Here is a 14,397-nt window from a genome sequence, read left to right on the forward strand (position 1 = left end):
TTCGCAAAGTGCTGAACTAGGCTTTACTAACCTTACAGTATATGGAATCATATTCTGAACGTTTAGCCTAACAATCGTCATCTGTTGTGTATTAGGAATCAAGACAGGTAAAAATAAAAGAAAAAATATATAATGACATTCTATATAGATAAGATCATTGGAGCTAACATTAAATGGTAGAATGTCATTCTATATAGATCATTGGAGCTAATTGACTCTTGCCGTACCCGGTCGGCAAAACAGCAAATTTCGGCGCTGCTGTTCCTCTTTTAGATAAAAACCCAAGTCCAAATCGTTCATTGTTATTCTATATAGATCTTCCAGATTTAGGTCTGGATTTCCATGCTACTATGATGTTGCCAATGCGTCAAAAAATATTTATCAAACGACAGTGCCCCCCCGCCGATGATCCAATGCCCCTCCAGTAGATCTGCTCTGACGCCGACTCTGCATTTTGGGCTGTCCTTACTTTGCTAAAGCCAAAAATGCCTGATTAGGCTTCCTGATTGGTCCCTGATGCTTTGCTGTAAAGTCCTCACTTTTGATCCACAATGAGTTTTGTTACTCCTGAACTTCACACACATTTTGCTCTAGAGCTTCTCTGGCAGAAATCAGTAATGCATGCTCAGGTGCGCCCAAATGGCCAGTACTGGTACTGCAGTGCATCAGGTTTTTACACTGTTCCCTACTGCAGAGAAATATTATTTTGCCTTGCAGCAAAAAAGATGCACAAATCCCCAAGGTGGGCAGGGAGAAGTTACATTTACTTAGGTAACCTTTTGAATAGGCTTCTCCCAGGTAAAAAAAGAAGTACATTTCTATAATATACAAAAAAATCCTCTTTAGTACTACTTAAGATCATCTTAAGAACACCTATGTGTACTCAACTGTGCTATTTTGAGACAGCATGAAATATGAACTAAAATGTACTTTTAACATACTATTTCTGTATTTAAAAATATATTTAGATACTACTTATAGTACATTTGAACCCATAGTGTACTACAAGTGGTAACTAAATATATTTTTAAATACAGAGATAGTATGTAAACATTAATACATACATTTAACTATTAATGTCCTGTTTCCACATTCCTGCTATAAGTGATCTACTTTTATCAGTGTTTGCGCTGTGGCGGGGCATTTGAGCACCGTGCCCCCCAGCGGTCATTGATGCCCCTCCTACCACAGGCCATGGCATGCCCCCCCCCCACCCCCCAAAAAAACCTTTTAGTTATTCTTTTAATATTAAATGTACAAACTATAACTTAAATGAAATAAAATTAAATCAACGGGGAAAACATTATGATGGTTCATGACATGTTACAAGGCTTGGTCATCATAAGTCAATGCTTATTGGTCGCTGAGTAAACATGTTGTTACATTTGATTTTCAGCTCGCTGCGCACATAATCCATTTCAGTTTGTCTGTCTTTATCCTAGACATTTAGCGCTAACTGTTAGCCTAATCATAGACAAAAAATGGATATACGAAAATGGTTTAGACCTCCTCAGCCTCTTCCATCAGCAGACTCTGACACTCCGGCAATGAAAAAAAATTCAATTCAATTCAATTCAAGTTTATTTGTATAGCGCTTTTTACAATACAAATCGTTACAAAGCAACTTTACAGAAAATTATGTTTCTACAATATTTAGTAGTAGCTAGTAGTTTGTGCACGTTTGACAGGATTTTAGAAAAATAAAAATAATAATAATAATACAAGACGTAGTCAGCTAGATGATGAACTATCAATATTATTAATTAATAGTAATTATATGATGCAGTCACACAAGTAGCAATAATTGTTAGTTCTGTTTGTTGATTCAAGGTTAGGATCATCTGGGGTCCTCCGAGGGTCAGCATCATCTCTTCTCAGGTGTTCTGGATCCAGACTGGAGCTTGTGTAAATCCTAGTTACCACGGGATGTAAATCCCGTGGCAAAACATAGAAACAAGATAGAGACATCATTAGCATAGCTGCTGATCCAACAAAGTAAAATTAGTTTAACCCAAGCTAAAGAATAAAAATGCAGATGCAACTACACTCACAATTTAAGAGATACATTATTCGAATGCTTGGCGAAAGAGATGCGTTTTTAATCTAGATTTAAACAGAGAGAGTGTGTCTGAACCCCGAACATTATCAGGAAGGCTATTCCAGAGTTTGGGAGCCAAATGTGAAAAAGCTCTACCTCCTTTAGTGGACTTTGCTATCCTAGGAACTACCAAAAGTCCAGCGTTTTGTGACCTTAGGGTGCGTGATGGGTTGTAGCGTGGTAGAAGGCTAGTTAGGTACGCAGGAGCTAAACCATTTAGAGCCTTATAGGTAAGTAATGATAATTTGTAACAGATACGGAACTTAATAGGTAGCCAGTGCAGAGACTGTAAAATTGGGGTAATATGATCATATTTTCTTGACCTGGTAAGGACTCTAGCTGCTGCATTTTGGACGACCTGTAGCTTGTTTATTGACGAAGCAGGTTATTTACAATGAAAAAAAAGACACTGATGTCATAAAATTTCTAGGAGTAGTCTGTCGCAGTGTAAAATATGTCACTTCCTGTTGCCAATAGGTGGCGCTATGACTATAACTGAATATGGGCATGCCAATCTGTTCAGGTTCAGAGTCTTATCAAATATGTGAAGTTTGGGACAGATTGGACATTGTATGTCTGAATTATAACAACTTCATTTTTCATGGAGAATCATCGAAATTCGCCAGGCCGCCACGGACACGCCCTTCAACGAAAACTCAAGATCTTCGCAATTTAACATTGCAAAGGCCTTTAGATTATGCATACCAAATTTGGTGTTGATCTAAATAAATCTCTAGGAGGAGTTCGTTAAAATACAACGCATGGAAATGCAACTCTTCTGACGGTAAGTCGTTTGTTCATTTCACTTATTAAAGCCAGCCCTGTCTTTTGATGACAAGGCCTACTAAGTAGTAGAATTGTTGATGAATGTTTGCTGAGTCTATGTGGTTTTTACTTGGCTGCCTGTAAGATATGCTTATGTCATTTCTGCCTGGTGCGTGGCTTGTCCAGTTAGCTACTTGCTGCCCGAATGCGTAACTCAGTTATGTCAGAAACAATTTATAAGAGACATGCCACTTCCTTAATCCTCAATACAACTATATAAGGAAAAACCATAACTGCAAAGATGGCGGTTGTATGCACCCCACCCCTCCCGCAGGAAAGCCAATCATTTACATGACATTTACATTTATCGGATTCTTTTATCCAAAGCGACTTACAATTGCTATATATGTCAGAGGTCGCACGCCTCTGGAGCAGCTAGAGGTTAAGTGTGTTGCTCAGGGACACATTGGTGTCTCACAGTGGATTTAAACCCGGGTCTCACACACCAAAGACATGTGTCTTATCCACTGCGCCAACACCACCCTAAACAATCATCTGCTTTTAACAGTCAAGCCGGGAAACATTTAAGCCTATCGTCTGGTTCCACTGATGTATGCGCACAGTTCAGGAACCCTTGCGCATGCGCAGTAAAGGTATAACCTGTGGGGAAAAAGGTGTTTAAAACCTTATTTTGGGGCAAAGTCATAAAAATGACAGCCTTACACTGTGTGTGAATGAGCTGGAGAGAGAGGGTATAACTTTACCATACTTTACTGCCTTTTAATGTGACTCCACTCCAAACGCTGTCTTCATTTTGTTTATTAAATGCAACATTTTTAATTTCAAAAGCATTTCTAAATTCAGATCATATTTCCAACTACTATTAACTTTTTAAAACAAATCTACACGTGATAGCAGTAGAAATGTACTGTTTAAAGGTTTCCTACCTTTTCTGGAAGAACCAGAATCTATAATGTGGATGTTCATCTGACCTTGGCTGAGCTGTCTCCTCTCCTCTCTGCCTGCTCTGGCATAAAACACAGTTTTAAAAAGACTGAAGAAAAACTTGTTGATTTTTAACATTAGCCATACTGCACTATTTAGCAACTTACATGTTAGCTGAAAATCACGCTAAATCTTTTTTTTTTTTTTTTACTTTATTCATTGTGACAGTTTCCATCCCAGACTTCCCTTACAAAAATAAGTGAAGTGAGGAAGTGAAAGTGACATTCAGCCAAGTATGGTGACCCATACTCAGAATTCGTGCTCTGCATTTAACCCATCCGAAATGCACACACACAGAGCAGTGAACACACACACACACACACACACTGTGAACACACACCCGGAGCAGTGGGCAGCCATTTATGCTGCGGCGCCCGGGGAGCAGTGCCTTGCTCAAGGGCACCTAAGTCGTGGTATTGAAGGTGGAGAGAGAACTGTACATGCCGGCCCGGGACTCGAACTTACAACCTTTCGATTGGGAGTCCGACTCTCTAACCATTAGGCCACGACTTCCTACAGGAATAACCTACAGGAATCCTGCAGGAATATTATACAGATTTCCTACAGGATTTTCAGCTCATTTTCCTGAAGGAATACCTGCAGGAATTATATCCCTGCAGGGTTTTACAGTTTTTTACAATCACTTTGCTACTATTTTCAGAACCTTGATGTAATTTTTCACAATTGCTTCTCAGGCGCTGGATATATATAGCTGCTCTGTGTGTGTGTGTGTGTGTGTGTGTGTGTGTGTGTGTGTGTGTGTTCATGGTGTTTTCACTTCTCACTGCTGTGTGTAAAATAAAAGCATCTGCTAAATTAATGAATACAATGTAAGTGTCTGTGCACTTGGATAGGACAAATGCAGACCACCAATTCAGATTATGGGTTACCATACTTCGCAAATGTAATGACTTTCATAAAGCAACAAATACTTTTTGTGCACAAAAACAGACTTTTTCAATCTAGTGAAGGATTATCTCAGAACCGTGATTCAAGAAGCTTCGATTCTTAATGATATTTGTTTCGAATTACTCCCGAATTGAATCTAAAATATTTTAATTTGTGTTTTGAGGTCTAACTAAGATCTTAAAGGTTTTGGAAATCATGAGGGTGAGTAATTAATGACAAATTAGATTTTTGGGTGAACTAACCCTTTAAGATGGTGTGGCATTTTAAAGTAACATCACAAATAGCAAGGTCACATTTCGAACTTGAAAATAAGTTTAAAGTTTCCACATTGTGATATTGTTGTGCATCACCAGAAAATCTTTACTGGAACTGTCCCTTTTTTTTTTTTTTAATGTTCCATAAGAACATCCATTTTATATAAAATACTAAAGGTATACATAAGCGAATAAAGCTAACATTCCTCAACATCTGTAGTTCTTGTATTCCTTGGTGCAGGGGCTGGGTAGGTGTATTTAAACACTTCCATTTCATCTGTTAAACACAAAAATATGAACCGTAATATTTTACTTTTATATATAGTTTGTACTAAAATGAAAATTCCTTAGTGTAATTAAAGTAAAAAATATAAAAAAATCTTTTTTATTATTATTATTATTTGGCAGATGCTGTGATAACCAACTTCCCAGCAGCAGCGTTGGACTTGAGGAATGCAGTTGGGACGCATTCGGTGTGGGCTGGGTGTGGGGACGGTGGGGAGGGCGTAGGTTCAGTGTGGGCTGGGTGTGGGGACGGTGGGGAGGGCGTAGGTTCAGTGTGGGCTGGGTGTGGGGACGGTGGGGAGGGCGTAGGTTCAGTGTGGGCTGGGTGTGGGGACGGTGGGGAGGGCGTAGGTTCAGTGTGGGCTGGGTGTGGGGACGGTGGGGAGGGCGTAGGTTCAGTGTGGGCTGGGTGTGGGGACGGTGGGGAGGGCGTAGGTTCAGTGTGGGCTGGGTGTGGGGACGGTGGGGAGGGCGTAGGTTCAGTGTGGGGACGGTGGGGAGGGCGTAGGTTCAGTGTGGGCTGGGTGTGGGGACGGTGGGGAGGGCGTAGGTTCAGTGTGGGCTGGGTGTGGGGACGGTGGGGAGGGCGTAGGTTCAGTGTGGGCTGGGTGTGGGGACGGTGGGGAGGGCGTAGGTTCAGTGTGGGCTGGGTGTGGGGACGGTGGGGAGGGCGTAGGTTCAGTGTGGGCTGGGTGTGGGGACGGTGGGGAGGGCGTAGGTTCAGGGTGGGCTGGGTGTGGGCACGGTGGGGAGATTGTGCATACAAGTGTGGGCTGGGTGTGGGGACGGTGGGGACAGCGTGTATACAGTGTGGGCTGGGTGTGTAAATATATAAATATAAATACACATATACATACATACATACAAGGCTTTTTTTTCTTTTTGTGGGCAAGCCCAATGGGTATTCAGTATTCGGGAAATCCAGCCCAGATCCACTGCGGGACAAATAACCCGATATAACCCAACCCATCTGCTACCAAATTACGATGTAACCAAGAGCTCAATTTACGTTGGACAGCATAAGTTCAAACTGTTCAAAGTTAAGTTTTAATCGTATTTCCTGATCTTGTCTAAAATAGGCCTATTTAACTTCGGACTTGAATGGAATGTCACAAATATTAAATAATTAGCCCACTTCACATTTGTGAATAGTATTTAGACTAGGCCTATGCTTTATTTCTTTCACATGCGTGTGCAGCATTAGTCCCATTTTAGTCTGATATATAGCTTAATTTTCGTTTTTCCATTCTTCAGACAGAACGAAATAATAATAATAATAATAATAATGATAATACTACAATCAAATTATCATTTATCTTTATTTCTTTTTGTTTGTATTTAGATTTGTCGTTAAAATCAAACTTGAGTCACTCAAATAAAGAAACATTTCTAGCCCAGAGTCGGTATTGTGAAAAATATTACAATACATTTAAAATAGTGTATTCTTATAATTTCAGCAGAGTGCAGATGCTCTTTTATGTCAGACCGCGGCGACAGCAGCATTAGCTTGCTCACATTATGGTAAAGTGGGACACGATTCAGGTAAAGATACCAATCTATAGTCAATAATATATCATAATCAGACTAAAATGGACCTGAAGCTGCCCACGCATGTAAAATAATTATTAATGCATAGTCTAAGTTTTTTGTTTTTACCCACGAAAAAACAAAACGAAATAACAACAACAACAGACAAATAATTATAAAATCAAACCGTTTATCATTTCTCTTTACTACTTTTTTGTAGTCACTTAAATAAATAAAATATTAAAAAAAAAATTTTTTTAAACAGCAGAGAGAAGTGCATGTGGGTGACATAATACAATTGCATGGCAGTGCTGGTATTGTTAGCTAAAACTTTTTAAAGGCTAAAATAAAATAAAATGTAATATACATTATTTAAATAAGTTCTAAACAAAAAAAGGAAGAAAAAAGAGAGCATTTGCAGTATTTGCGATGCAAAATACGCTGTTGTGATTACAAACTCAGTAAAAAACGTGCGAAAATGCGTCAATGACGCCGTATTTGACAGCGTTTCGGTGTCTATGAAAAACGCCGTTTTTTACGCCGTTCATGTTGCCATATGACGGCGTAAAAAACGCCGTTTTGGTTGTACAGAGCGCGTGTCATTCACGGCATTTTGCTAATAATATAATGAGCCACGCCCACTGATTCCCACAGCTACGGTTTTCACCCAATCGGGCAATTGCAATGCTGCTCATTAAAACTGCCGAATGATTTTATATTTAGCTGTTAATGTTTTATTTTTAGAATGGAATGTAAGCACATGGGTCAGATGTGATCTGCGAGGTCCTGCAAACAAATGGGAAAAATGAGGTAAGAAAATCGCTATCTTTACCTTTCAAAAATAGTTAATTTGTAAATGGCTAAAGGACATGTAACCTGCAGAAGATAAATATGTCCGTCTGTATATTTATATTGTATCACAGAAGCTAAAGTTAGAAGCTCATCTGATGTGTGATGCTGCTAATTTGTTAATGTCTGTCCTTTAGAGACTTTGCATATTTTTCTGATGTGAATGCCATGCATTAGGCCCATTATATTGTTTATCGTTCAATAGTCTCAAAGATAACATACTCTGTTTGTGTTTTTCTTAGTAATCGCAAATGTCACTTAAATGTATAAACCCCTTAATCTTCTACGTCACTGTGACATCACAGCTCTAGCTGGAGGCAAAACATAAGGCAGAGCTCATAGCAGGTGCGCTAAAAGTTTGAGGTTTTGACTTTAAAATGTCTTCTTGTTGGGTTTTTGGCTGCCAGAATAGAAGGAACAGCACTTTTGTTTCAAAACTAAAATTTTACCTGATCCCGGCAGACATTCCTTCACAGAAATCAGGAAGACAGTTGTGGTTGAATGCAATACGACATACAGACTTGACGGAGATGATCATAAATAATGCTCGTGTTTGCAGTGCACACTTCATATCAGGTAAAATAATCTATGCATATGAAATGGTGTGTTGGTTTTATCTAGTAAATCAGCAAGTTTCTGTTTTCTAGGTGAAAGTCGCCAACCTTCAGTACACTAACGTCAGCAAGTTTAAATGTTAAACAAACATACAGCGATAGATGTGTGCGCCATCCTTTGAATGGTCTCTTAAAATAATACACATTGCTAATCCTAGTTAGCCCAGCGATAGGTTACATTAGAAAATAAGCCTTGACAAAATTCCCCATACCACCAAGATCGTTTAAAGCAGTGGTTCTCAAAGTGTGGTACGAGTAGCACTAACGTTAGTTAGTTAGCTCCTTCTAGTGGTACGCAGAGGAATCACTAAACAAATTAATGTTAATACATTTTAATTTGGTCTTTTGAGTAAAGTTGTTTTTTGGTGTTTCCATTTTAAATACAGTACAGTTTTTGTTTCACTTTTGGTACAACACATTTGAATTTATAATTTTTAATTATTTAACAGTATGTAAACAGTACAGTGTTAATGTTAAAACTGAGTATTTACAATGTTGAAGTGGCTGACAACAATAAATATTCTTATGAGGAATAAAACTGGCTCGTATAAAACTGTGCAGAGCTGTAGCTGAATAGTTAGGCCAACTATGCTGCTGAAATTTTAATGTTGGTCGTTATGGTAGTACTTGGAGAGCCAAATATTTTCAGTTATAAAGTCATAAAGTTGGTATAAAAGGTTTGAGAACCACTGGTTTAAAGAAATGGTATAAAATGAAATCCTACTTTTTAAGAACTTTTTCAGTAAACATTTCTTTCCACTTGTAGAGTCATCAAAGATCTAGCTTATTCTTGGCAAATTGGTAATGAGTTGTTCATCTGCTACATTGCACTGTCACTTCTGGTAGAGATGCATTGACCAATTGTTATAGGTTTTGATTTCACTTGGTTTAATAAAAATTTGATTTTACTTGGTTTACAAAATACACTATATATTTAGGATTCTGGGGCTCTAAAACACTGCTTGTGAATAATTTAATATTGCAAACTTTCATCTGAATACATTAAGTGTTTAATGAATAGCCTTGTGCACTTTTTCCAACCCCACTGTTACTGAACTGTAAAGTGAAAATATTGTATGTGATTTGTTTTGCTTTCAGTTAAAGATATTTAACGAGCTGATATTGAGTATTTAGTAAAGGACCATACAGAAAGCGCACACATGGGAGAGAGGAGAGGACTGCATCAGAAAGGACCTAGAGCTGGGACTCTTTCAAGGATCACCCAAAGCACAACCACAAAAACGAGGCTGTTGGTTGTAACACTTTATCACAATTTGAAGAAACCGTTCTAATTAAAATATTAAATGCATTTCATTCAAAGGTAGGGTTCTTCCGTACAGAATTAAGGTGACTGTCAAATTTAGGGCCACCTCTGGCTGTCGACAAAAATCAAGACTGGTCTTGGACCACGGATTCTGTTGCAGGTTCCATTCTCAAACAGTTCAGTATTTTCACTGCACAAATGTACACCTCTCTTGTAACGAGACCCATTAGTATAACATGTTTTTACATAAACCATATTTTTTCACCATAATAAAAGCAACTTGTTTCAGTCAAAAAAAGTACAAGGGTTTCTAAGTACGTGGGATTGTCTTACAAGTGCAAAATGTGCAGGATTTTTTTTTTTTTTTTGTATTTGGATGGTTGTTCTACAGGTTTTTAACAATACATCCATGCACAAACACTGCAAGCTAAAGTTTGGGATCATATTCATCAGTTTTATACAGAATATTACCAAAATTAAACTTGTTTTAAAAAAAAATTAGCATGTGGTAGTTTGAGGTTGATTGTAAAGCCATTGCTGCCAGTTATTTCATTTTATATATATTTTTTTTTTTAAACCTTTATGAATGTACAGGGTTGATCTAAATGCGAACTAGGTCTAATTGAACGTACAGTTGTGTATTCACCCATGTTGAAAAGGTATACGATGGTGAAACTATTTCAAAATATTAACCTTGATCCAATTTGCAAAATCTAAACATAATTCAATGTTGACTGGCTTATGGACATGATGGAACCCGACGTCTATTCACTGTTTAATCAACGCTAAAATGCTGGCTAGACCTGCTAAGAGCCGAACATGAACCAGCGCTCGGTGACGTGGGAGTCTGGCACTTTAACAAGCAGGTGATCAACAGGCTCCATAATATGATGTGCAACTATTAAACACTATCTCACTTTAATAGGGGCTTTTTCTCATTTGGAAACATTACTCAAAGCTGTGTCCATTTATTTTCTAACGCAGTAGTAAAAGGTATCTCTGTGGTAAGTTGAATACATAAAATGGGGAAGGTAGGATAGTTGTTGAACATAATCTTAGCAATAAGCCTACATTACACTATGATGAAGAGGTGCAATTTTTTATGTTTAATGTTAGTAGAGATTAAATATCCAAAAAGGAAAGGGGTATTGTACTCAAATATCCTATTAATTCATTTGGCTAGAATGATCTGTGATCAATTAGTCTGGTCTGTTTTAAGTTACCATTGATTGGGTGAAAACCATTCAAACATACTGGCTGCGGGAATCAGTGGGCGTGGCTCATTATACTATTAGCAAAACGCTGTGAATGACGCGCGCTCTGTGCTACCAAAACGGCGTTTTTTACGCCGTCCTATGGCAACATTAATGGCGTAAAAAACTGCGTTTTTCATGGACACCAAAACGCCGTCAAATACGGCGTCATTGACACATTTTCGCACGTTTTTTACGGCGTTTGTAATCACAACGGCGTATTTCGCGGCACAAAAACGGTTTAAAACGCCGTATTTTACGGCGTTTGGCTGTAAACGCGATTCATCTATAGCGTAATTCTGACCCTTTTGGCTTGCCATACAAGCCGCTGTCACATGCACACGCACTCAGACACACCTCCCAGCAGATCGCCGCTACACCCATGTATCAGTAACTCTTCTCATAACGTCCATTTGATTCTTGAGATTCTTCATACGTCTCGTTTGACCCTCGTAATCTTTCTGGTCTGAAGATCGGGTTTAAACAGTTTGTGGGACAGCTCATCAAAGCGTGCGTCGAAATAGTAAGCTGTAGGCTCAAACAGACAGGAATGCTGCAGTTGACTCGGATGGTCCGTCGCGCAACCCTCACACTCCTCCCTCAGCATCTGCAACAGCCTCACGATCGTAGCTTTTATGATTTTGTAGCTGATGCCACTGAAGCAACCGTCTGTGGTGTCGAATCCTGTGTGGGAGGAGATGGTGCACAGGTTATTTAGTAGCTCCGGATGTGATATCCGAGCTCAGTGCAGAATTTATCCAAGCATTCTTTGTGCAGGTTCGGTGATTGGGGTAAGTCTGTCGGGGTGTAATCGGCAGCATTATCATCAGGATCAACGAGGGTGAAAGGAGCGTAATCGCAGCACAAAGAGTCTTGTTGAAACATGATGTAAATGTGATGTGGGATGGTACTTACTGTTCTTTACAATGCCGGTAGTAAATGGGCGTTGACGGCAACACCCCTGGAACTTTGCTGGGGTACCTCTCGGGGTGAAACAGCTGCTCTTTAATTAAGTTTTATCCACACAGCTGCTCTTTAATTTTGTTGTATCCATCACGCATGTCACACCACTCTAACATTTTGTTTATGATCGAAAAAAGTGCGCTCAGCAGATGAAAATCGCTCCACTTAAACAAAAATTGCAGGGTGAACATTTCGTGATATTCCTTGTGCTGGTCATCACCTGCACAACCACTGAGCTTTGTCTTGTCTTCGCAGGCGAATATTCTTCACGCAGTCATCTGGACTCTTTTGGTTGTGATCACCGACCACTCGGCACCGGGTATTAGGGGCCACTCAATGCCCACGCAATGTACAACGGTTCTTGTCCACAGTCATTCAGATCTTTCCAAATATGATCTAAAAATAATTGCCAGTCTTTATCAGGAAACACAAGGCAGGGATCTTGACCCTGTACAAATTCTTTGGTCTCGTCAGCCGTGCAGAGTGTGATCATTCGAGACAGTTTGTGAAATATGTAACCAAACACGCGTCTGCTGATCAGAATAAAATTTGTCTCTCAAAAATTCGGTATTTTCGTGGAGAAATTTTGTCAAATACAAATTGGCATTGTACGGTTTTCTTGGAGCCAAAGTCAGATTTTCCATAATTTCTTCATCCCATTCCTTCTCCGGACTTTTAGGTGAGTATAAGCCATCCATGTCTATGTATTTTGCAGCACTCTTCTAATTGTCCACAGATCTCCCTTGGTCTATTTATCTAAGTCAGCCCCTGGAATACAGTCGGACACCGATGGGCGAAACCCAGATGTCGGTACAGACCATATAATCTTCAAAGACATTCCTCAAGACAGACCATATAATCTTCAAACAAATTCTTCAGGGAGGTCATTCATCACTCGGTCGCCAAATAAACAACACGTTTCATCCTCCGGAACTCAAAGCATTACGGATCAATTTAAAAAAATTGTTTATCAAAAAATATATTTCTTTAAAGTTATTATTTCTTAACTACTTGCTCACTTATTACACGGGTGCTTTATCTTCTTCCTCTGCAAATTAAGCTACTGTTGGTAGTTCGGTAGCGAGACGTTTGTATAAATTAGCGTTTGAGATTGACAACGCGATTGACAATGTTGTGATAAGTGCATCCCAAATTTTCAACATGAACATTTTAATAGTCATAATAACTTTTAGAAAAATGTTTTTTGAGGAGGTGGGGTAGTGCACAATAGGCCCCCAGTGGTGCGACCTAATCATTTGTTCTTAATGCCATTTTTTGTACTTAAATTGCTTTTACTTTTATACTTTAAGTAGTTTTGAAACCAGAACTTTTATACTTTTGTTTGAGTAAAAAGCTTGAGTTGATACTTCAACTTCTAAAAAAGTATTTTTAAACCCTAGTATCTATACTTCTACCTGAGTAATGAATGTGAATACTTTTGACACCAGTGGGAGTTTGTCCAAAAATGATAAGAGCACACATTATTTTAACACAGTTTTTATATTATTTCACACACAGTATTTTCAGTTGCCATGCATATAGCACCAGACACCAGCTGCTATGCAAAACTAGTACTTTACAGGAATTTATTAAGCTTATTGCTGTTACTGTAGCAGCAAACAACAGCACAGCTTAACCCTGCACACATTTTTATATTTAGTCATATTGAAAGGTTTCAATTCAATTGATCTTTTATCTCCTGTTTTAACATAGATTTCTATGGAGACAGGAACACGAAAGCACCCAATCAGAGCTACACAGAGAAACTTAGCAGCCAGACAACAAACAGGTGACCAATCCTTAGTGGAGACAATCTGCCAGAACAGCTTAGAAGAAAAAAAAACTCCTGATGATACATTTATTACTACTGAGTAGGGTTGGGAATTGTTAGATATTTTCCGGTTCCGATTCCGGTTCCACCTAACGGTTCCGGTTCTGATTCCGGTTCTATTAAAATCATTAAACAATTATTAAGAAATGGTGGTAAGGAAAAATGCACAATACTCAACTACTCAATGCTCAATACTGTTTATTACTTACTGTCAACTTAATTTAAAGGTTGGCCATGTCAAAATGCAACATATATTACAGTGTACAGATCTTCATAAGTAGGGTTGGGTATTTTTAGAAATTTTCTGGTTCGGCTTCTGGTTTCATTTAAGTGAACTATGTTTTTACTATTTTACCTTCACTGAATGAAGCGTTGCTAGAAGGTAGTAAGTAATGATGAGTAATGCTAGTCCATCAATCAGAATGTGTTTCAAAGTTGATGTTTTTTACACTATCAGTAACATTTTGCTTTTCAAGCAGGAATAAGCTTGTTGGCCAAATAGTCCCTTGAGGGCTGAGACACTTGTTAATTTCCCTTAATTAATGAAATATAAACGGTTAAACTTAAACATGTATACACACTCCTCATAAAGTCCCTATTTTACAAATAATAATGCAGTCAGGAGATGGTGTGATGCAATGAGTGGTTTCCACATTTTTAAACATTTAAAATGCATTAAAATAAATATGTTCTATCACTTTGTTTATCACTCTTGAAATGACCTGTACACTAAATAATCTAACCCTCATACTTGCATAACAATAGCAGTCTATTTATTTA

Source organism: Carassius carassius, chromosome 22, assembly GCF_963082965.1.
Source record: "Carassius carassius chromosome 22, fCarCar2.1, whole genome shotgun sequence".
NCBI lineage: Eukaryota > Metazoa > Chordata > Actinopteri > Cypriniformes > Cyprinidae > Carassius > Carassius carassius.